Source organism: Sinohyriopsis cumingii, chromosome 2, assembly GCF_028554795.1.
Source record: "Sinohyriopsis cumingii isolate HCF-2022 chromosome 2, ASM2855479v2, whole genome shotgun sequence".
Taxonomy (NCBI): Eukaryota; Metazoa; Mollusca; class Bivalvia; order Unionida; family Unionidae; genus Sinohyriopsis; species Sinohyriopsis cumingii.
The window spans coordinates 123,615,063-123,641,569 of record NC_142962.1 but is presented as its reverse complement, the minus strand read 5'-3'; the positions used below and the strand labels follow the sequence as shown (position 1 = coordinate 123,641,569).

General features: G+C 37.5%; 1 protein-coding gene across 2 annotated transcripts in view; it reads left to right on the top strand.

Annotated features, from left to right (window-relative positions):
* LOC149805743 (uncharacterized) overlaps positions 1-22,793 on the top strand; it is a 53,801-nt gene extending 31,008 nt beyond the window's left edge. The window contains exon 5 of one of the 2 annotated variants that reach the window (XM_089950411.1): positions 20,281-22,793. The gene's annotated coding sequence lies outside the window, so the exon portion shown is untranslated. Of the gene's footprint in view, positions 1-16,492; positions 17,462-20,280 lie in introns of those variants that run through there. The other variant, XM_089950412.1, reaches the window with a different exon arrangement.
* Positions 22,794-26,507: the final 3,714 nt, after the last annotated feature.

Genomic DNA, 26,507 nt, shown 5'->3' with positions numbered 1-26,507 from the left:
CAAATGATACTATGCGAGCGAATCCGGTTAAATCAAAATCAGGCAGTGGTCCATTAATAGCAACACGAGTCATTTCATGTCTGGGGTGTCCAAATCGTTTGAAATACTCAGCGGCGGATCCATACCCGAGAAAACTCGCTGGATAACAGGCAACCATATCAACCGAGATCATAGCGTCGCGGTTGTATTCAGTGTTCCATAGTCCACCGTGATAATATTCCAAACAACTGGATTGTACATCCGGTAGAAATTCCTTGCGCGTTGGTCTCCACGCATTTTTTCTTGCTGCAACATGAGCCGCAACCGATGGAATCGTAAAACAATTTGTTAGCAATTGTTCATCATGCTCTTCAAATTCCATGGCGGTTTTTTTCATCTTGTTGTGAAACGCTTCAGTGCGATATAATTCACCGTTTGGTCTTACAAACTGATCATAGGTATCCATGTCGTTTTCAGCGCTGCGAAGTAACCACACTGATACAGGGTCGTTTTTACACAAGCAGGCAATAGCATCAAATAGTTTCCTCTCCGCGAGAAAACCATCCTCTTCCAGGAATTCCCCCGGGATATACTTTACTGTTCTATCCCGTGGAAATATTGTGACCGCGGACGTCCACGCGTGTTCGTTATGATCAATAATTTTGATTGGGGCTCCATTTGATTTATACTTTGATTCATATAATACTTCACCGGTTATCGTTGTAACGGTTATTGGAAATCTCAACGACGTTTCTAATTTCGCTATGTCGCTGATGGTTGCTCCTCGCTCGCGCACTGTCTTCTCCCATTGGTTTATTTTGCTACGTCGTAAATCGGTCAGTTTATTTCCTCGACACGCATTTGTAAAATGCTCTATTACTCGTTCTGCTACACAATTTATCCCCGTTGACTGTTTCATCGGCGCTAGTTTTCCGATATCAGGTTTCTTATTTAACGGGTATATTCCATAGACAACTGCTGTTTCAGGATACGCTCGTTCATAGTATGGTCTGTCAACTCCGGTTAACAGCCCTGGCTTGGAGTCGCGGCTAACAATGACTGTTTTCTTGTCGCTGAGAACCGGTTCAAATTTATCACGTATGATCCAATTGCCTGATTCCACCCGGACAATGAATTTTACTCTGAAGAAATACTTGCTGGAGCCAAGTTGTGATATTATCGTTGCTGCGCGGTTGTCGTTCATGGTAGCATCAACAACACCATCAATTCGAAATGTTGACCAACTATGAGATGCACCATCACGCTTGAATTCATTGATACAGTCGCGTATTTTATTCAACAGGGTTCTATCGTTTATTAACGCTTTTGGTGCGTCCTTGAGGACTCTATCAAGATTAAACTTAATATTTTTCCAGGGCTTAATTGCTGATAATCTCTCGAACTCCTCCATATAATTAAAACAAGTATTTAAATAAAAGAATATAGTATAATGAATAAATGCAAATGGTTGATGATTGGGTCGATAACCCCGTGCAATAAATCATGTAGAGGTGAATTCTGCGGGTATCATTTACAAAGCGTTCGTAATGGTTCTCTTGGCCCCTACCGTGCTTGGTTTGCCACGTTGGTGTAAGAGGAAAATCGCAGTTGTGTATCAATTGTGGCGGAAAGCGATACAGGGAACTAAAACGTTATTACGACAAACGAATAAAAAACGCCGTCATTGACCCCACCGCTGACTCAGTCATCAAAACTCCTCAGGACTACATTGCAAGGTTTATAATTAAACCAAATAATGAATTAGACAAGTAGTATTATTATACAAATGAACCAAGAATATCAGCCGCATCCTGTGCTCGTTAATTACGAGGCATCTCGCGACGGCGTTGTTAGAAATTGTAGACTGAAGAAGCCGATTGGTACCGTAAATAATCAGGGATACTTGCAATTTACTGCGGGAGGAAAAAGCTATTATGTTCACAGGATTGTATTTGAAGCATTCAACGGATTAATCGAAAATGGGCTTGTGATTGATCATATTAATAATAATAAGACTGATAATTCTCTTATAAACTTGCAAGCCATCTCTCAAAGTCAAAATACCAAAAAAGGCCAAACTGGTAAGTTTTCAAAGCAAGCAAAAAGCGTAAAGTCATTTGATACAACAACTCACGAGGAAAAAATATTTCAGTCGATGAATGAGGCAGGAAAATATTTTGACATTTGTGGAGCCTCGATACGATTTGTTGCAGAAGGAATACAGAATTCAGCGATCTCAAAAAAGACGGGTCACAGAATTCGATTTTCATATATAACAGAAATCAGCGAGTGACAAGGTCACCGTGACGAAGTCACCGGCGCCTATGGCGCTGACGAAGTCGCCATGACAGTGCGAACGCTACAATAAATTGTCTCTTCCGGAAGAAATACCGGAAGAAAACGAATTATCCTACGGTTTCATCGAATGTTAACACACCTCGGGATTGATACGCAGGGTTCATTTTGTAAAACATTTTTTTTAAATTTAAAAATAAGATGTTTTATAAGAATATGAATATCGAAGACATCAATAATATATTAACCGAGATTTTAAAATTAAAAAATCAAGGAATTGAATTATCTGATAAGCTTGATAACCAAAAAATATTGTCCGATTATGAAATTATTAATGAGCAATCAAAAAAAGGTCGATATACCTTGCCACGCGAGTATTCTTTTATAAAGCGATTACAATATACGATCAATGAAAACTTGTATGGCAATGACGTAAATGCATTTATTGGACTATTTACTGCCGTTGAGACAGTACGAAAAAAACTCGGACAGGCTTTTGAACGACGTCGAGAAATCTCTAATAAAATTAAAAACATTAGAAGGATTATAGACGAAATTTCCGTGGAGCCCCTGGGACATATCCCCCCGCCACACTCGGCGGGAAATTAGAAACTACGGAGCAATTGCAATAATGGTAGGCGAATCACTTACTACTCGGCTAGCCAGAGAGCGGCTAGTAGCGCTTAAAAAGTTCATACCGTTACGAGACAGGGTCCGAAAACAACTTCAAACGCGGCAACAACTACAAACTGATTTTGCTGTTGGAAGCGAACAGCTCTTTGCTCCGGTAACTAAAGCGACCAAAGATGTTACGGCGGCAACTGTGCCCGTCCTCGGTGCGCTTGAAAAGATAGCGGCTCAGACCGAGCAAACAAAAGAGTCTCTGGAAACACTCCCTGCGAAAATAGCGGTTGCTACAACACGGAGGCCGCCACCACTCGCTATAACGGACCCACAAGAACCTTATGTTACAATCGCCGACGAAGAAGAACTAGGCGCCACCGCAAGAGAACCAGAAGAAGAAATACCGGAAGAAATACCGGAAAAAATAGAGAAAGAGGGGAATATACCCCGTAATATGCTTAAAAAGAGCACAATAGATAAAATTAGAAATCTCGGCTACGAAGAATTAGTTGATTTTACTGTTACAAATTTTGCTAAGGACACACGAGATGAGCATATCAATAGCGGCTACGAGAAAAAGATAAGGTCGTTAAAGGACTGGACAAGAATAGTGTATTTGGCAAGTAAATATAAAAATGAATTACCACCGCGTGATAATATTTATATAATGTTTCACAATAAAGTAAAAAGTGAAAAACCAAAGCACGGAAAAGGATACTCTGTTGGTAAAGACGTTACTTGTCCTGGTAGTGTTCTCAGTGATATATCACGGCTAGAAATACTAATCGGAGGAAAACGAGCCGGAAATAACTCTCCGGAAATAATCAATGAGGCCGCTGATATTTGCAGGCGGTTATTTGCCGGTGGTATCATGGACATTAATATATATCGAACGCTCATAGACGAACTCGTGGACCACGGTCATTACAGCGATTGACCAACCACTGGTGATCAATCACTGGTGATCAATCACTGGTGATCAATCACTAATTGGAAAACACTGGTGTTTTTTATAATAAAGATGATTATACACTACAACCATGATAAACCAGTCAGCGTCTACGTGGTAAACTCACGATTGCCCGTATACCGCGCGTGGTACGGAGACGGTCTCGGTAGCACCATTGCGGGGTTATTTACAAGAATGGCTCCAAAAGTGGCGCCGTTAGCCAAACAATTAGGAATGAAGGCCATTGATGTTATTCGTGATAAGGGAATCAGCGCTATTGGAGATGTTGCCGGAAGGGTGGTTTCTGCAGCACGAGATAAACTAATGTCGTTGGTAACATCCAAAGGATTTTCACGAAAAAGAAAACAGAAACCACCGGTGATGCCATCAACGACAGTGATGCCTGCGAATGTCAGTAAAGTAATAAATAACGCCGTGGAAGAAAAACTAGCGTCGTTGGTAAACAATAATCAAGATGACATCGCAACATAATAGCGGGAAGTGGTTTAAAACCACGACAAAATTCGAAGAATTTAAAACGACGACGATGATTTAGATGCATCAGCGTATTATTAAATAAAATGTTTAAACGAACAGCTGACCCGGCGTTTGATATGGACGCACCAGTGCACAAGGATGATTCTGTCCGTAATTATCAATTTTATTCCTATCATGCAGTACAACCCAACATACGATCGCGAATTGAACTTCAAGTCCATGATACCAGTAGATATTTTTTACTGTGTGAAGCGTTTATTGAAATCGAAGGAGAACTTGTAACAGAGGCCGATACTCCTGCTGTACCAGCACCGTATCCAGATGGTGCCAAAGTTGGCTTAGTCAATAACGGCGTAATGGCGCTATTTGAGAGCGCAAAATATCTCATTGATGGAAGAGAGATCGAGTCTATAGAACGCGATGTTGATGTTGCTACAACAATAATCGGGCTAGCAAGATATTCCGACGATTATACAAGATCAGCGGGTCCATCTATGATGTTTGCAAAGGATACTAGAAACACTGCTGAAAACTCGCAATTTGTGGTAAGACGACCAAGAAATAATGCTGTTAACGCTGATGCTGATGTTGAGAATATGATTATAAACAGCGATCCTAATTTTAACATCGGAGCTGCAACACGCATATCAATGTTAACAGGGCCGCGTAGATCTTTCTCATGCGCGATTCCACTGCATCATATATTTGGATTTTGTAGGAACGTGCGAAAAGTTATCTACGGAGCAAAGCGTACCGTGGTGCTTGTGCGAAAAGGTGATGATAGAAATGCAATTTGGAGAATTTCAGCGGATCTTGCGAATCCAAATAATGACTCTGGTAAAGTCGTTTTAACTAAAATATTATTGTGGATGCCAGTAATGACTCCATCCATTACCACAGAGGCACGATTGCTATCCTTTATGGAGCAGGGAGGAAAATCATTACTAAGTTGGCTAACAACAACAACAGATACTAAGCAATCAAATATCAATGGTGTATTCACATGGAACCTGGCATCACAACAAGGCATTTCGGCTCCGCGTCATTTATTTGTTGCGTTGCAGGATATGACGAGAGTTGATAATCAACTATCCAGCCATATGATATTTGATCGATTAGGCGTTACTGACGTCTCGCTGAGAATAAACGGCCAGCAGGAACCATCTGAGGATATACAACTTAATTACGGTCAAAACCATATTGCACGCGTGTACCATCGGTTGCTGTCGTATATGAGTCGTGATCAAAACGTCGACACTGGTTTGCAAATATCACAACATGATTTCAAAGAACTATATCCGATCTATTACTTTTCGCTGGAACATCTTGATTTAACAAGACAATCCGTCGTTGATATACACTTCCGAGCTAATGTAACTCGCGGCGTTATTGCCGATTATAGAGCGGTTGCTGTCATTCTCAGCGATAAATCAATGCTGCTAGAAGGCGTTGGTGGACGAATGAGAATCGTTGATGCACCAGTGGAAAACATGTAATTGAAAACATAAACGCGTTTACAATAAAAATGTCGTATAATGTTGTCGGCGTAGAGTTGACCGATGGTCAAGTCAAGAAATTACGATCAAAGTCGGCTAAACAATGTGGAACCACAATAACGTTAAAGCCGTCACAGATGGCAGGTGGTAATCATAAGATATCGTTGACGGCGCGTCAAATAAAACATTTCAATGATGCGATGAAGAATAAAAAGGGTGTTCAAATAGATTTTTCAGCCGCAGCGATTAAAAACATGGAAAAGACCGGTGGGATATTTCCGCTGTTAGCTGCGATTCCAGCGTTGATTGCCGCGGCGGCCCCAGCAGTGGCGAAGGCGGCTGCGTTAGGAGCCGTTGGTACCGCGGCGGGAATGGCATTGAAGAAGGCAACCGGGAAAGGCTATAAAAAAAAACGACCCGTAGCCGGAAAGGGTCTAAGACTACCGGGAACCCCGTATTCATGGTACTCGGGGAAGGGTCTAAGACTACCGGGAACCGTTTATTAACTCCTATGTCTAATTTTGATTTAATAGATGCCGCAAACGCGTTAGCGATAAAAAACTTCAGAGGTGTTTTTATGAGGGATCAATTACCGACACAACCAAGGAATATTGAAACCGGTATAATTAACCTCGATAAATCCTCCGGAGCGGGAACTCATTGGGTTGCATACGCAATTGATCCGCGTGCGATCGTCTATTTTGATTCATACGGGTTAGCCCCGCCAAACAAGTTCATGCGGTATATCCGGGCGTGTTCAGCCCCGGTTTTTTATTCCACGCTGCCAACACAACAATTAAGTGACCCACCGATATGCGGCCGTGAGGTATTGAACGTACTCGCGGCGATTTCATCATCGCGGAAACCACCTCATGTGGTTGTAAACGAATACACTAGTGGGGTCGTAGAGGCCCGGCGGGTTAATTAAAAACACTGTTTTTTTTTACAATAATAATGATTGATATTTGGGGACGACCGGTTTCGGCGCTGAAAAAATCCACGGAAACGCTCGCCACCGATGACATAAAAAAACTAATTTGAGGATGAAATCGCTGATACGTTAAATTTAACCAGTGTTGACCCGGGCGAAATAGTTGTATTTCAAGACCGCCAGGGTAAATTGAAATCCAGTAATGTGTCGCTGAATGACGTTTTAATACGACAGATTGATGCCGCCGAGAACACCATCGCGTTGTATACCGATGACGGACGACTTAAATCAGGTGAATCCATCTTGACGATAAATGGAAAAATAAGTACACTTGGCAACAATTATATATCCGTGTCGGATTCGTTAAAAAATTTGTATGATAAATTTAACGCGCAAGCAAATCAGTTCGAGGGGATACAAAAGTCTGTCACCGATATACAACTCACTACTGCCAGTTTTTTTGGAACCCCGACGGTAACCGAACCGAATCTTGTGGGGATAAAAAATACTATTTCGGAGTTTACAACGCTGTCGGGCCAATTTTACATGTTACGAAAAAATTTTAACAGGGCTGATAACACCATTGATAAATTCTTTGGTAAAAAAAATACCAGACCGGATGAAATTACAATAACTATAAATGATATCACTGCGTATGGACAGGAAATAGAAACAATCAAAACTGATGTTAAAACGATCAAAGCGAGTTTATACGTGCATGAACGGATAATAGAAACAATCGGCTCTAATTTTGCAACGATCATAAATAATGTGGACGCGCATAAACGGGAAATAGAAACAATCGGCGCTAATGTTGCAACGATCATAAATAATGTAAACGTGCATATACGGGAAATAGGAACAATCAAACTTGATGTTACAGCGATCATAAATAATATAGACGCGCATACACAGGAAATAGGAACAATCAAAACTGATGTTACAGCGATTAAAGACAGACTACCGGAAATGACAAAAATAAAAATCCCTCATGAAAACACCATCAACACAGTATACACGATTCGGCATGGACCATTAACTTGGACTCCTACACAGAATATAATAAATATCACCGCAACTGTTAAGGGTATTTATCGATTGACATTGGTTTCAATGATGAAGTTTAATATATTATCATCGAGTTCATTCGGGTTTAACAATACAATATCAACAATTATAGACAAGGACGCAACTGAACCGTTTACAATTGAAGCCGTTGATAGAAATTTAACCTTGTCAAACATTACATGGTATGTGGAATTTGTAGCGGATCTAAGTAATTAAAAACACTAGCTCTTTTAAAATAAAAATGACCACCAAGGTAATTGAATCAGAGGTATCACCGACGTCACATCAATATCGATTCAATACCGTAAAAGAATTCTCCGCGAATTTGAAAACGCTTTCCGAACAATACCGTGTAAAAATAAAAAAATACCGTCGAAAAATAACCACCATCGACGCGGTCGTGTACTCGGTGTCGGGTATAGTAGCCGGTACCGGTGTTATTTTATCCACGGTGACCATGATGGCCCCGATCGCTGTTCCAATCGCTATCTCCGCGGCGACAACAATTGCTGGAGTCGCCAACGCAATCACTAGAAAGATATCATCGTGTTCTCAGAAAAAACTCAACGAGTATACAGTAAAACATCAAATAGTATCCGACGCGTACTCGAAATTATCCGGGTTGATCTCGTTGGCGATAGATAATTCGTTTATATCCGATGCTGAATTCTCCACGATGGTCCAGTTGTATGACTCCGCGATGTCAAAAATCGAGGATTTTCAACTGGAAGCTGGAAACCACGTGGCTGAAACAACTTCAGTGGGCTTAAAACATTCTCCTGAAACAACTTCAATGGGCTTAAAACATTCTCCTGAAACAACTTCAATGGGCTTAAAACATTCTCCTGAAAACAAGCAGGTTGTTAATATTCGGTGTTGAAATTAAACACTAGAAACGACGAATAATAATAATGTCGCTGAACCCCGAAGGGTTTCAATTGCTTCAACGGATCGCGGAGAACACCACTCCGGTACAAACAAATATGATATCGATAACATCAACAAAGCCAGAATTCAGTGTAAACTTCCCTTCTCCGATTCCAGTGAAGGAAATAGCGCTGGCAAAATTGCGAATATATCACAGTTGGCCTAATATCCGAGCGGAAGCATTTAACGGACAACAACCTAATAACTCGCTGGTTTTTGCATGGACAAATAAACCCGATGGGACCCCAGACTGGAATGAGGTTACAATACCAACTGGGTCATACCAAGTAGAACAAATCAATAAAGAATTTCTACGCAGGATAAAATCGATCACAGGAAAAGAATCAAAAATCGCTATTACGGTTCATGAACCGACGTTATCGTCGACGATTGAAATAAGCACACCGGGGTATATGGTTGATATTTATAACAGTTCAATAAGAACCATACTAGGTTGGCCCATGAATCCACCTAATGAAATCCCCGCGGACTTGCACACGAATGCGCAATCGTATCATGAAATTATTACCAGTTATCAAGATGATTTGTCTATTATGAAAAGCACGTTATTACCCAGTTGGTTTATATTTCAAGACAGGAATGCCATGCAGTGGTATTTTCAGTATAAGGAAACTCCTGAATCGCAAGTCATATTAACAATTAATTTAAATGATATCGATAGTTTTTTAATCGAGATTAATCGTAATTACCAATTGCAACTAAAACAACTACGGAAAACAAAAGCACGAAAACACGTCGAGGTGTTAAATCAACTTATATCAGACATGGAATATATCAATGAACGAATCGTTAAAATAATATCCGATAACAGCGATGATAATAAACAAAAATTCCTAACCGAGTATAATATCACAGAAGCTGATTTACCCGATTTCAAGTTTCCAGGATACAACGCGCCAGAACTAAGAAAGTCTCTTAATGATTTTCTCGGTCCATCAATTATCCTCAGACACGATAACGGAGTTGGTGGTAGGCATATTGCTCCATACAACGTAAATATCGCATCGGTGATAGCAATCAATCTAGTGTGTGATGTTATCGAAGGGAGTTACCAGGTAGATACCAAGCAATCAAATCAAGCTCAACAGGGGTATATCCTTTATTCATTTTCACCAACGGCCCCTCCCGGATTCTTAATCGTTGAGAGCCCGATTAATCCGGTCTATATGCGATGCCATAATCGGTTTTTAACGAGAATTAATTTTAGACTTACCGATCAGTCAAATAACCTAATTGATTTACAAGAGGAGGAGTTAGTGGTTACTCTATTTGTGAGATCATTGTAAATAACTTTTTAGCAGCAGGGGGGGTAATGACATCGACGCGGTCATCGCTGTGTTTACCGGACGCTGACGACGCTGGGATCGGCGCGCAGAAAGATTAATTAAACCAAATGACGTCACCGTCGTGTAGGATGGACCGTCGTCGTTTTTTTTTTACCAGGCGCTGACTACACCGGATCCGCTGAGTGCAGAAGTATTAATTAAGCAAAATAACGATTGGACAAAATGTCGGATTCGCCCCCCCTGCTGCTAACGTGGACAAATTATGTCTATTAGATCTTTTCATAGAGATGTACTTTAGCCTGCCATGCAGTGCATCTCAGTAATCATTATATGTCACAGTTTTGTTTACAACAGATTTTTTAAAAATCCTTGTGCTTGTTTTTTTAAGAATTGTCATCATCATCATCATCATTGCCTTGGAAAAATGTTGAGATCTTTATTGCCAAAAGACAATCTGAGCCTTGTATAAGCCTGGTGCAAAAAATGTCATGCATGTCACCATGTTTACTTAGTTTGATGTGCATTTTAGTATACCCACTGACAGTGATGTGTAATTAAATCATTGTTTTAATAATCATAATGAGTGATTCTGTGCTAACTATGGAATTTCATATGGCTAAACTATCACAACAACGATTAGATTCAATTAAGAAATATCTCCCTGTCGGTGATTCTGTCAAACAGCAACTACATCAACATTAGGAAACTCAAGTGGAATTTACAGAAGGTGCAGAACAGTTATTTAATCCAGTTGTTGAAACCAACCTCAAAAATTGTTACAGCAACTGAGGCAACATGAAAAACTCGAGAGACATTACCAGCAGATATTGCTGGTCGTCTTCAACCCGCTCCACCATATTTTCAACCACAACCCAAATATCAACCACCTCTTACACCACCACCAATTGTTAGAACTAACATAGTAGATAAATTTAATGAGGAAGGTATTGCAGCTATCAGGGATAAAGATAGATAGATGCTTTATAGATAGAGTGATAGGGATCAATATGTAAAACTCGAATATGTTAAAACTCTAAAAGCTGACGATTGGGTTAAGGATCTGTATCGCATTGCTACTAATACTCAGCAGATATGAGGAAGATGGTATAAGTTTTGAAATCTTTAACCAGGCAATAAAGGAACATTCTGCAGTGGTAAGACACAAAATGGAAGAAAAACAAACGAAATGAGGCATAAACTTGAAGAAGCAGCAGAAAAGAGAAAGTCAGGCATAAAAACTAGATCTGAAACAAGGAAAAAAAGGTAGAAGCTGAGTTAGGGACCTTCTCCTATGCTCCTGAACAACATAAATTGTCAACTGAAGAAGCAACTGAATGTGGCCTGGCCACTTGTGATTGTGGTCGTAAAAAAACAAACCTCTCCGGTGATTTACAATAAACTTTGTCCCAATAACAACCTTGCTGATGTTGATCGAGTGGAAATTCTGATTGGTCGAAGGTGAGCCATCTATAATTCCCCCGAAATCATCAGTGAAGCAGCTGTTATCCATCTGTGTTTATTTACCAGTGGCATCATAGACAGCAGCGTTTATTGGGCACTAATCAACAAAATTACCAATGGTTACCTCAGTGATTGATCAATTAGATAATATTATTATATACAGTGCTCAGTGTAGACCTGTGATACGGTGATAAATTCATGATTACCAGTATATAAAGTTATTTACATAGATGAGATGGGTGATGTTGTTCAAGGTTTATTCAGACGGATAGCCGCAAAAGCGATCCTGGTTGCAAAACAATTATAAATGAAAGCCATTGTTTGTGATAGCGCTATTGGCTCTGTTGGTGATGCCACTAGTAAAGCAGTGATCTGAGACAGGCTGATGTGATTAATATGATGAAAACTGCAGCCACAGCCAGTAAAATTACCCAGCACCAAAGTGATGCCAGCAAGTTTTAAAAAAAATAATAAATTCAGCCACAAATGAGTGGTTGAAAGAATTAGCTGGCATGCTGTCACTGTGAAAACAACAAGCTGCCGAAAGAGAAAAAATATCACCGCAAGTCTGATAGTGGGAAGTTGCCTGGCTCTATGTTATTTTAAAGAACAAATAATATAATAAAATGTTCAAGTGTGTATCTGATTCCTCATTTGACATGGACGCGTCCGACCTCAATGATGAATCGGTATTTTTTTTAATGATGCACTTGTGCCTGACGCACATAGAAGAATCAAACTACAAGTTCAGGATACATGCAGATATTTCTTGCCCTTTGAGGCATTTATTGAGATCAAAGGTCAACTTCTGAAAGAAGATAATACAGCATATGGAAATTTAGATTGAGTTGGTTTTGTTAATATGGTGTTATGGTGTTGTTTAACAGTGCCACATACATGATTAATGGAAAGAATATTGAATTATGTCTTGAAAATGTTGATGTTGCTACAATGATTAGGAAAAATAGATTCAATGTGAAATGCCAAAGGTATTTGACACGCTGGAGTTAGTGAAGTTTCTCTTAGAATAAATGGATATCAAGAACCATCTGAAGAAGTGTTATTGAATTTTGATAAAAATCATGTTGCGCATGCATATCATTGTTTGATGACAATCATGGGGCGTGATCCGAATGTTGATTATTGTTTGCAGATATCTTAATGGGATTTCACAACACTATATTTGATCTTTTATTTCTCATTGGAACACTTGGATTTGATCAGACAGTCCATCGTTGACATACATTTGAGTGCTTGCATAGCATGACTATCAACTGGTGATTATAGAGCAATCACTGTTATATTATCAATGCACCTATCAGTGTTGGTGGACGAATGAAAATAGTTGATGCACCCTTGGAAAACATGTAATAGAATCATTCAGAATATTATAATATCTTATCAACGCATCAGTGTCACAGTAACACCTGGTCAGATTATAAAGTAATAATTGGCTTCAAAGAAGAATTGTGGAACAACGATATCGTTGAAATCAACAGTGTTGCAAGGCCCAAATAAACTACACTTTAATGATGCCAAGAAATCAAAGACTGGCATGTGACTTGATCTTTTTGCAAGTGTGATCAGCAATACAGCAAAGACTGGTGGTATATTCCCACTTCAGCCAGTGATACCAGTGCTTATTGCAGCTGCTGTTGTTGTTGTTGTTGTATGGTTTAATGCCATTTTTCAGCACACGATAGGCTATACATGGCAGCCAGTATTAATGGTGGAGGAAGAACCCGGAAAAACCTCAGAAAGAACCACCGACCCACGAGAAACTACTGGCAAGCTTTCTCACATACCCACATTAGCTGAATCCGAGACTCGAACCCACGCAGACAGAGGTGAGATGGCAGTGATCCGTAATGGAGAGCACTTTAGACCACTTGGCCACTCTGGGCCCCCTTATTGCAGCTGTTGCAAAAGCAGCAACACTTGGTGCCATTCGAACACCTGGCACCATGTCATTGAAAAAAGTGACAGGAAGAGGGTTATAAAGAACAACAACAATAAAGGGATGGGTCTAACGAACGTGGTACAATCAAGGTCTGCAACTACCAGGAACATTTTGCTGAAATTCCCCATGTCAAATTTTGATTTACTTCAAACATTAGAGGTGTTTTCATGTATGATCAGTTACCGGAACAACCAAACCATGCTGAAACTGGTATCATTAATCTCGATGGAAGCTCAAGCCACGTTAACTGACTGGGTTACATAAGTGGTTGATCCACGCTATCTTGTTTATTTTTATTCATGTGGATTTGTGCCACCACCTATATGCAGTCAAGAAGTACTTGCTGTACTTAACACTGTGTCAAGGTCATCAGCGCCAGTGTGTAACATTGTGCATGAATACACCACCCATCATTTTAAACAGGTTAATAATTTATAATGTTTGAAATTTACCAAAGACCTGCTAGAAGCAAGGGCCCAGGTGACATTGATTTGTCAGCATATGTGACATGGGATGAGCTTGCTGATCTTACGAGTCTCAAGGGGGATGACCAGCATGAGGTTTTTGTTTTTCAGGATCGACATATTAAGTGGATTGATATTATCCTGCGAGTCTTGGGTGCAACCAGCAATAAAATCCCAGTATTTACTGATAGTGGTAAAATCAGACTAAAACATGTCACTAGTAACGATCCGCAATGGGATCTGTAAATGTGTTGCTAAAACTGGTGATACAATGACTGATGAACTCAACATGAATGGAAATAGAATTGTTGTTCTGAGAGAACCAGCATCAGATGATGACGCTGCAGTGAAGAAGTACATGGATGATAAAGATGCGACAATCAATACTGCCTTGACGACAATGAGTGATAAAATAACCACACTGCGATCTGTAAGTGTTCATGTGAGTATGTTTGACTCTTGGAAGAAACTCTAGCAGACTTCATCAAGTGATTGCCGATTTGTTAGGAAATCCAATAGTTGTTGACATTAAGCTCGCTGAAATGCACACACAACTCGTTGACGTGGATGAAAAAACCAAAGCGATTGGCGCTGGTGTAATTCATATGCATATGTTCATCAGTGTGGTAAACACAGTGGGGTCTGCATCAGCAACATGGTCAAAACAAAATATAACACCATCAAATGTACCGCTGAGGTCACTGTGGTGTACAGGCTCTCAGTGTTTAGCTCTGCAAAATTTAGGATATTTATGACATTTCCATGGCGTCATTACACTGATGGATTTGTTAAAACTGTGTCAATTGTGCTGATTCAGAATACTGGATCCCACAGATAAAAACTTATCCTCCACGTCATATTGGTGGTGTCTGGAACTCTTAGCATAAGCACATCATTTGACTAATTAATACTTTATATAGCAACAATGAATCCCACACAGTCATAGATATAAAGCAATTGCGTAGAAAACATCACTCGAAAACATCAACAGTGAGCATATCACAAAACAAAACAAACATATACTGTAGATGTATCATCGTCATCTTGTATATGCTGTGTCCTTGCTGGTTGCTGGAACAACGGTGTGTCTGTTGTTGTCAGCACTGCTGGTATCCTTAATATTATCATGAAAATTCTGTCAATATGTGTGGGTAAGAAATTACATGAACACAGAAATAATGTGGGTGGTGACAAATGCATGTATAAATATATAATCGATAATGTCAACGGTGTTAAATGAGTTAAGTGTAATATTATATAGTATAATTTGCTGCAGTTAGTAATATTTATTATCGGTATGACAAGAAAGAAACCATCCCAATGTTGCCAACCCCACATGCAGAATCAGCAGTAATCATTATCTTTTCCCCCCCAAAAAATGTATGTCGACAGTTGAAATTAAGATAACAAAAATGTTATTCCAAACAGTTTTGAAAAGAACATGTCATTCTCTGTTGGGCCATTTAGGTTTATTGATTCATTTCAGTTTATGGCGTCATTGCTGGAAGGCTTGTGAAAAAAATACCAATTTTCAAAAATCTGCAAAATGCTTTGTGAAAAGTCATATTTGCCAACTCGTAAGGGAGTATATCCATAAAATGTACATCGATGGCTGGGCACGATTTGATGATGCTAATACAACAAGCAGAGCCATGCAAAAACAAATTTTGTAGAAGATTTCTTTAAGTTGATGAATAACAATGTGTCTGTTAAGACAATGGAGAATATTAGAATACAATCAAAAATTGGAATAGTTAATGATGTCCGATGCCATGATAAGTTAGTTTCTGATGATGCATTTCTTTTGATGAAGATATTTGGGGAAAATCTGGCTGCTTTTGAAAGCAGAAAAAAAACTCTGAAACTCAATAAACCAATGTATGTTAGAGCCGCAGTGCTGGAGTTGTCAGAAATGCTTAATGTACGAGTTTCATTATGATTTTATCAAAGTATGGAGACATAGGCTAAGTTGTTAATGACAGACACAGACAGTCTTGTATATGAGATTGAAACTGATGATTCTACCAAGATATGTTTGAGCACCAAGCGCTATTTAATTTATTAGATTATCCTTGTCAATTTCACTGTGCTGTTTAAAAAAAGGTTATTAAAAAGTTTAAGGATGAAACAAATGGTGTTATTATTAGAGAGTTTATCAGGTTTGGAGCAGAATGTACAGTTTTGTGCAGGACAAGGATGTTGTTAAAAAAACAATCAAAAGGAATTAATGAATATGTTGTAAACAAAATTGTGACATTATTACTGAGATGCATTGCATGCCAGTCTAAAGTATTTCTTCATGAAAACATTCAGATATAATAGACATAATTTTTCCACATTGCTGGTAAATAAAAGATTTATGTGGTTATGATGACAAACATCATTGTGTTGATGGCATAAACACATTCACGCACGGACACTGTAAAATCAGAGCTTAAAAATAAGTGTTTTAATATGTAATTGTTATAAAGGAAAAAGATTGCGTACTGGATCACCCGCAATAATTATAACCAAAATTTTTAATTTTTTGCAGAGCCCTGCAAACAATAAAATAATGCTTGGATCTATTGGGTGAGCCAGAACCAGCCTTTTTCATTACAACGAGAGCAGCAAATCTCTGGCCTTAGTGGTAATGCATGCACAAAACCAAATAAAAAATTAAAGAATCTTCCAGACTTCCAAAACTCTTTAAGATGTTTGGAAGACTAGAGAGTATGGACACTGGAGAATTGCCTGATGTCATAGTAGGGAAACCTGCAGAAGTCCCATACTTCCACCACTTCCATAAGTATGAACTCTGACATGAGAGTACATTGCCTTTAGAAGACCTTTCTAAAAGCAAATTATAACAATACTTTAAAAGACATTTCAAGAAATAATGATAAGGCTGCGTAGGAGTCTCCATCATCATAAATAACAAAACTACTCACAATCTGTCTGCCCCATCATGCAAGGACAAAGTTGATTACATTAATTGCCAGGGAGACACTTTTCTTACTCCAGAGACTGACAAAGATGCAAACATGGAAAAGAGATCCAATGAATGAAGCATCAGAAAGGCATGACTTTCAGTGACTCCTCTGGTATCTTGATTCCAAGAAATTATTATTTTACTTTCAGTATGGATTCCAATACCAGAGAAACATGATTGGCTTTCTAGTTAGACTTGAAACAAGCTTTCAGAAAATCTTTCATAAGGAAGGAACATATTGTAGCCATATTTTTAACTTGAAGGAAGTTATGGCCATATAAGGAAGCATGGTCAGGGCAGTATATTCTCAGTCCGCCATTTTAGCATCTCAGTATTAACAGCATGGTCAAATGTCATAATACATGAACTGATTGTTAATTATAAATTGACAACTTTTTGATCTGTTATAGATGAAGAAAAGTATATATACAATTGATCCAAGTTAAAAAATAGAAGAAAATGGGATAAGTTTTCTGAATTTGAAACTTAATCCACATTTCTGCCTATTACATAAAATTACTAATGACCTCAGACTCTGTCTTGATGTTTCTTTTATCCCCATTGTGGAAGAGACCAAAGTTTTACAACTTATTTTTATTTAACTAGCTTTCCTTCCTTATATTAGATACTTCCTGTAATAAATGTCAAAAAGATCATTTTTTAGTACAAGACATGGCATCTCTGTCTGCGTGGGTTCTAGTCCAGGATTCAGCCAATGTAGGTATGTGAGAAAGCTTGCCAGTAGCTTCTCATGGGTCAGTGGTTCTTTCTGGGGTTTTCCTGGGTTCTTCTTCCACCATTAATACTGGCCACCATGTATGTATAACCTATCATGTGCTGAAAAATGGTGTTAAACCCTACAACAGCAACAAGGCATGGCTAGATCAGGCCAAAAGGTCTCTCTCTCTCTGATTATGCGGGATTAAAGTGAGATCAAAACTTAATTATAACTTGGTCTTTCCTACAGATGCTTGACCAGATACACAGTCAGCATTTAGAACTTTCCTTTAAGAAAATCTTTGAGGCAAATAAAACACTGCTTCACCACTGAAATTTGTATTGGTATACACTGAAGCTGCCTTCTGATCTTGCATAATTATGTTGTCATTAGACCAGAATACTCAGAATACTAAACCTTGAATGCTTGGTAACCAAATTTCATTTCAGTTTTTTGGCATACATATTCATTCTCATCTAGAAGTCTTTTTTGAAAATCTATTGATGGGCCTTGAAGCTAATGTCCATCTTGTCAGTCCAGTGATTGGGTTAAATGCTAATGTCCATCTTGTCAGTCCCGGGATGGGGTTAAATGCTAATGTCCATCTTGTCAGTCCAGGGATGGGGTTAAATGCTAATGTCCATCTTGTCAATCCAGGGATGGGGTTAAATGCTAATGTCCATCTTGTCAATCCAGGGATGGGGTTAAATGCTAATGTCCATCTTGTCAGTTCAGGGATGGGGTTAAATGCTAATGTCCATCTTGTCAGTCCAGGGATGGGGTTAAATGCTAATGTCCATCTTGCCAATTTAAGACATGGCTTGTGGTACTAACATCTATCTTGCCAATCCATGGATGAGCCTGTGATGCTAAAATTCATCATGCCAATGCAGGGATGGGCCTTGTTTGCTAGTGTCCATCTTGCCAGTCCAGGGATGGGTCTGTGATGCTAATGTCCATCTTGCTAATCCATGGATTGTCCTTGGATTCTGATATCCATCTTGTCAATCCATGGATGGGCGTTGGATTCTAGTATCCATCTTGCCAGTCCTTGGATGGGTTTTGGATACTAATGTTCATTTTGACAGTCCAGGGATAGGCCTGTGATGTTAATGTCTGTCTTGCCAATCCATGGATGGGCCTTGGATTTTAATATCCAGCTTGCTAATCCATGGATGAGCCTTGGATTGTAATATCCATCTTGCCAATCCATGGATGGGCTTTGGATACTAATGTTCATTTTGCCAGTGCATGGTTGGGTCTGTGATGCTAACATCCATCTTGCCAGTCCATGGATGAGCCTGTGATGCTAACATAACCCGCATATTGAGGGATGGCCCGTGATGCTAATGTCCATTTTATCAGTCCAGAGATGGCCCTGTGATGCTCACATCCATCTTGTATATCCATGGATAGGCCTTGGATGCTAATGTCCATTTGTAATCAGTGGAAGTGCCTGTGATACTTATGTCCATCTTGCCTATCTGGAATTTGGCCTGTGATGCTCAAGCCCATCATGCCAATCCAGAGTTGAGCCCGAGATTGAACAAGATTTTGTCACTGATTTCACCCGACCCCTACAATTATATTTGCCTCTGCCTTTTTTTGCCACAACTAAATCCAAAGAAAATCTGGAAAAAGTATTCTGTACTGTTGGTTTTCTAGTCAAAGCCATTCCATTTAAAGATATGTGGTATGCAAGGAAGACAATTTGAAAAAATATATATATGCAATTTTAAACTGCTTGTATGGGTGATGACTCCACATTAAAAGTACCTTACCTGGGCTCCAAAGTATCTTTTACTGGAACAGCCCTAACATTAAAGTAGTCAAAGCTGCCCTGCTGGCATCCATTTCTAAACAGAATCCAATATAGTGACTCCAAATATTAGATGAAATGGCATGTCCTATAAACATTATACTTTGCAAAATATTTGGAAAAAGATCAAAAAATAAGTTTCAGAACATCATTCACTGGAGAATGACATTCATAATATAGAATTAATCCCAGAGATGAGTTAGTTGATAGTGTGCCACTTGTGTATAGGATGTGCATACCCAACTCGTACACATCACATTAAGGGTGAATCTTGACCAAAGTGCCACTGACCACTGACCACTGACAGTTTAACATTCTTGTTAAATATACTGATTTCCACTTCGTGAGACAGATTTTTAATATTTTAGTGAACTTGTTGAAAAGTTTTTGAGGATGTACCATAAGAGAAAATATTGGACTTTTTAAAAGAACAGTTTATATAATAAAGTTTTAACCTTTATTTTAAGTATTATGTATTTTTTACCAGTATTTGTTTAATTTTATATGTTTATTAAAGGTTTTTCAAATTGTCATCTTGTATTATTTTATCTTATAGGCCTCAATGTTTAGATTTATTTTAAAGAGTCCATCTTCATAAGTTTTTTTTTGCTATTTTTCATCTTTTCATTTTTGGAACCTAGCTTTTAAACAGAACTCTTTGTAGTAAGGGTGCTGCCAACATGTTGTTAAATTCTGTACATCCATCTAGCTGACACCAACATGTTATCTCAGTATTCAGAAGATATTGCAGATGTCACTGTAGATGAAATTTCTGTATATTTGACCATTGACCCATTCTGCATTCCATTTCAGGAAGGCATGCCAAGCAACTCAGAGGAGTAATTTTACAGTAAATACCAGTGTCACATGTACTTCTGAAAGACATGACAAAGAGATGACAAGATAATGCCCTTCAGTTTAGTAATGGCACTGCAAAGGAACAAAAAAAAAAACCCCACAGAAGCAAAGAAGCATTTGGCAACTGTTTTCAACAGTTTTGGTACTTTTCCCTTTTTCTAAGACTTATGGCTGCATCTGCAGTGTGTAAATTTATATTTACATTTATATATTCATTTTTCAGAATTGAAATGAAATGTGGAATGCACTAATAATTATAGAGTGTATAATGTAGATCAAATGAGTTTGTAACATGTGCAGCCAAATGATGTCAAACTTCAGCTCGATATTCAATATTTGAAACTCCATGTTACAATACATAAGAATTTATTTTCAGTTTGGTAAAAAGAAAGATGATTTTGGTTTGATTTGATCCTGCTTAGTTTTCTTTGAGGTAGTAACTTGAATGAGTTATTCTAGTGAAACCTTTGAGTACAAACTTATGCTTAAAATTTGTATAACCTCCAATCTAGGCCCTGTGCTGATCTAACTTATTGCACTGTATGTTTAGGGACACATAATTTTTTTTGAGTTGTAAGTTGTGGAACACCTTTTAAATTATTCAAAAATTACCTGTTGGAAAATGTACTCCAACTGAGATTTTAAAAATGTAAAACTGTGGACTTGAGATAAAACTCTTTAATCCATTGCAGCAGCATCTCATCAACACAACCCTTCTCCTGCACACATACTATCCATTCGTTTGGTACATGAATATTTTTTTATTTTTTTAGCTTTCTCAAACTGTGAAAAATTGTTAGAGGCAACACATCACCTGAAGCAGAAACTGTAAGGACTAAAGTCAGATTTTTGCTAATTCTCACACTTCTGACTCCCATCTTATCCAGTCTGTCCAGGAATGCGATCAAAGTAAACTAGAATTTCATCCATTTTAATGATCATATTGTCTGCAAAATCATCTGCTTCTCTTCTGGCTGTCATGAATTCATCACATGATTTTATTTTCTCCAAATCTTCTGGGTGATGCTGGGTCATAGATGTCTGTGCATGAAGCACTATATTGTGTCACATTAAAAATTGTTCCATTGTTTCAATTTATTTTCAAAATTCCCGTGAATACCGGTGACAAGGAACCAAGGTTAGCTTCCACATCTTGGCCATCTTTGTATATTCAAAACAAACAAACAAAATCAGCACACTTAAAAGAATCCATAGTCAGCTTCTGATGTCAGCTTGCTTTGCAATAAATTAACCTTTATAGTGATATCCTTTAAAAAAAAAAAAGCTAACAAAAACTGGGTTGATTTCATTGGAAAATGACTTGCAAGTGGGTTTTATCAGCCAAATATTAAAAGCCTGAAGAAAAAAATGTACTTAGTAATAATTACAGGACTACAAATATATTTAATGGAAGTCATGTCCATGCATCTACAAGTTCCAGAGAAAAGTCAGAAAATAACAAAACCTATAATCCTTCTGTCAGTGCCTCAAAAATGTCCTAGAACATCTATAAATACAATTTGTTTTATCATTTCAAAATCTATTCTAACATGAAGAGACAACTAACTTCTTGGCCCAAATTTGATTGTGGTTTTTTTTTATGTTGTTCAACATTTTTGGTGGGAAAATTTTGTAGTGCTTAAAAACTATGACTTTAAGGCCCCAATAAATAATGATTCTTCTGTGGAATCAATAGGATGACCTTCCTCAATCAAGATATTTAAGTAATGACAAAAATGTAATTTTTCACAGCCCACAAAAAGTAATATTCTCAGAAAAAAATAATTCACAGTATTTTCTGTTTATTTTTCTCATATAATTTCCTCATTTTAACTGAAATTGGAGAAGAGTCTTGTTCTTGCTAATGCCTATCTTTCAGAAAAATTATTTTGTCATGCATCATAACATTGGTAAAGAGCCTCTGGCAAACAGACTGCATACAAAATAGGCCATAAGTTAAATCTCCGTTTTGCATAATATTTTTATATTGTTCATGCATCTTGACATTAAATTGTAAGATAGGTCAAAGGATCACAATCATTACTATTCCTAATTTATATAATATTTGTAGTGTTCAGATAATATTATTCTTAATTTTAATATTTACTAGTGAAAATTGTTGTGAAAAGATAACAATAAATACTATATCATAGGCTTCGCGACTTGCCACTTGTACATTAGGGTTTGATATATGTGATGTTATATTGCCTGTTTCCAAATTAGCCTTCCAAAAAATGGACAAAAGATCAATTATACTGATTATAACGAGGACAAAGGAACATCTGACCAGTTCAATATTAAAGCTGCAATAAAGTCAAGAATTTACTACAGAAATCATATGGTCAAATCATTCAAGCACAATAAAACTGGTCCAGTACATCATAGTTGGCATTAAGTACTTGTGTAACTTTGAAAATGGATGTTCATTAGTTAAAAAGAAAGAAAGAAAAATATATCTATTACCAGTATTCACAAAGTTTATAACTTAAGCAAATGATTAAAGGGGACCAACATGCAAAACTGAAATTCGCGCAAACTTCATATATAATTTGCTATATGTATAAGGTTCATTTTCTGAAATTTTTTATCTTTTATTCTTACTCGTTACGAAGAAATTTATGAAAAACCGATCATCTGTCCCGATCCGTCTTGAATAAAACAACACGCTTTCCTCCCCCTGTGAAAATAGCTGGTGTGATGTCATCTGAGACACTGCGTACGCACTGGCATTGTTGATAATGAATTATGGAGAACTCGTCCCAGGTGTTAGAAGTCGCCCCATGCTGGTCGGAGAAGTCGCCCCAAGGATCATATATACTAATTCTGAGATGTCGCCACGTGGTTGTTAAGGCTTTATTTATTGTTGTTTTTCTTAAACTAAATAACCTATTAAATCTATAAAATTTGCGACTTTTCAACTTTTCCATTTGATCAACTTTGCTTTTGTACTTAACGAAAAAAGAAGTGGCATCTATCCATTTTGCTCTGCTCTTCAAATCATTAAATGCATTTCAGTTGGAAAAAATAGAGCAGGTGTAAGCATGTTGTGACATCTGCAGTTTTATACATGAAAGGGCTCCAACCTAATAACTAAAGTCATCCTGAGACGACTTTATGGCACAGACCTCTATAACCCAAAATCGACTGAATAATCCAAAGGGTTATATTATCATCTCTCTAACTGAACAGTTTAATCTGATTTTTCATTGAGATTTGCTAACCATTGACGAATGATACGAATGATACTTGAACTCGATAAAAACTATCATTGACACCTACTCAAGAAATCCGGTCGCTATTTAGTTCAACATCATGGCTAATGCACAGAATTCAGACGGTTTCTAAAAGCTATCATGTACTATGCCCATCTTTTAGTTTATTTCTTCTTTTTTGTCAGTGTTCGTAATTTTATTATTTCTCAATAAAACAAACTATTTAAAATTGAACGAGAAGTTTAAAAAATATTTCACTACTAAATTGCCAATGCACAATAAACATGATTACGTTATTTTATTATATATAACAATACCATGTTCACGCATACTAACGGGATTTTGTTACTTCAAATGCATATTTGAACTGCTCAACGTACTTGGGACATAATGAGAAGATCATCTTTAAAAACAAATTTAAATGTCACATTTAAATCCTGGACTAAACTGAATAACATTTCACATGGTCCGAATCAGCTTGGAAGTTTGGAGAATCAGCCAGATATATGGGCCGAATCAGTCAGCGATTTGTACCGAATCAGCCGGGTCCGAGTTTGAGAGTAATTACCACATTAATGAATAATGTTACTATAATAGATTTATCAATCAAGAAAGTTAACAGTAACATTTGTTTAAAAAATTGTTTAAAAAATTGTATCATGGTGTTCCGGTGTGTGTAGTTATAAGAAATCTAACGAGTTTACAAGAACACACCGACTTTCAGTTATAAGTGATTTATTTTTCTATTATCGACATTACACAAAAAAGATGAATGCAGAATGGGAAGGAGGGGTTTATTATATAACGAGTGGAAAACAGTCTTGAACGTAAGTGTGGAAGACAAAATGCATATTTGTCTGATGCAGTTACATACAAAATCAAACGTGCATAATAAATTGTTGTTGGAAACATTGAATGAAAAAGTGTAAACATTTCTTTAATGCTATTTCATTGGTAGATAATTTCTTACTTTTCAAAGATGGAGAAAAAGAAAAAAGAGTAAAATAATTAAGGATTGTACCAGAACTGCTATTATTCACACAATTTAGAGATGCGCATTGAACGATCGTGTTTCTACTTGACACTTCGCTGCACAAATTGAATACAACTCTTATACGTTAATCGTCTCAAATGACGTCACATCCTGCTTGTATGGAAGGGAGCTAACAAATTCGGGGCAGGTTCTTTCTGTTTGATCTCGTAATACAGAACAATATTTTGTATGAAATGTTTGTGCAAATACAATAGATGCAAAGAAAAAAATAGTCTGGATAGATTATATACACAAACTACTATATATCCTTCTATTTACAATAAAATTGTGCAGGTCTGGGCTTTCGTCCCCTTTAAGGTATCAATGACATATGCCACATATTACTAGAATATCTGTACTGATTCACCAATTTATCTCCTATTATACTTTTCTAATATTCATAACAATAACAGTGTTATCATCACTGTACACTTGTTCTACTTTTATTCACACTGTAATTTTACCATTATTCATACCATGCAAAATTTGGAATATGTTTTTCCCTAAACATTCTATAACTGTTCTTTTACTTCACCAGCCATTTTTGTTTGAATTCTATATGTGAATGTTTGTTTAAAGAAATGTTGCGAATGTTGTATTGTTTACCATAAAAGTTGCCTGAACCTGAAATGGAAAAGATGGTGTCATATAAATAAAATATTTTGCAGCTTGGTACTGTACAATGTTAATTTATTCAAAGTTTTTTGTTTTTTTGTGGTGTTTATCTGCTTTAAGTTTACTTTATTTTGATATACAAGTTAGACCAATGGTATTTTTTATGTGAATATTAGCTGCAGCTTAGTGTCCATATGAATCTCTCTCTCTCTTATATATATATATCATCCCCCAGGTGTTCCCTACCTATTATATCAATAGTGTAGCTTGTACAATGTAAGATTCAGTGTCAACACTTCTACTTTTATCAGTATGCTGTGTAATACAAGTACAAGGTCTTTCATTGTGTCAGCTATAGTATAAAATGAATCATACCATTTTAGTTAGAGTTGTCAGATTACAACTTATTCAGTAATTATCATAATAGCATAATCATGTACTACAAGGTACTGACCATTTTATTTTCTTGTGTGCCAAAATATGTAATTTCTTTATCTCATGATAATTAAAAACAATTTTCCAGACAATGTAATGGATAAATTATGTTATTTTGCGTCAATTCAGTGCAGTATATATATGCAGCTATTAAAAGACAGACATTTAAAAAAACAGTGTCAGACTTCTGCCCCAGGACATTTAATAATCTATATGATTGTTGCAGTATACCCTGATATGTATCATGGTATGTTGAGATATACCATGGTATACCACGATAAATATTGTTTGCGATACCCAGCTCTAATGAGAGCCACAAAGTATACCACCTTGTAATGGAGTACATGATGCATATAATTTAACTACCAGTTAGCACCACGAGATAGCAAGGTGCCTTATAGTAAGGAATACTGTATGCAAACAGTTCTCAAGTATATACATGTATTTTATTGTTATAAGAAAAAGCATAGCTAGCATCTAGGTTCGAACTCATGCCTTTTATTTTGGTTTGGTTTAGTTTGAGCTTTTAATGGCATATGAAAAGTTACATTATGCAATGACAATTAGAGTAAAGTGCCTTGCCTAACGACACACAATGGAAGCTAATCCAGTCTGGTCAGTGGAGGATCTGAACCCACACCATTTGGATTTAGAGTCCAGCATACAGACTGCTGACCCACTGCTGCTCTGGACCTTTTAAACCCAGGTCAAGCCTGGTTCATGCACAAGGCAAATAGTACCACAATTCTACCATGATAAGAAATCCTAAAGGGACAATCCCATCCCCACTGTTGCAAAAGTTTTTGGGGGTACACTTTTTAGTTAAGGAATCTTTTTCAAAACAATTATCCCTTTACCTCGCGCAAGCGCCTCTGGACGCCTCTACT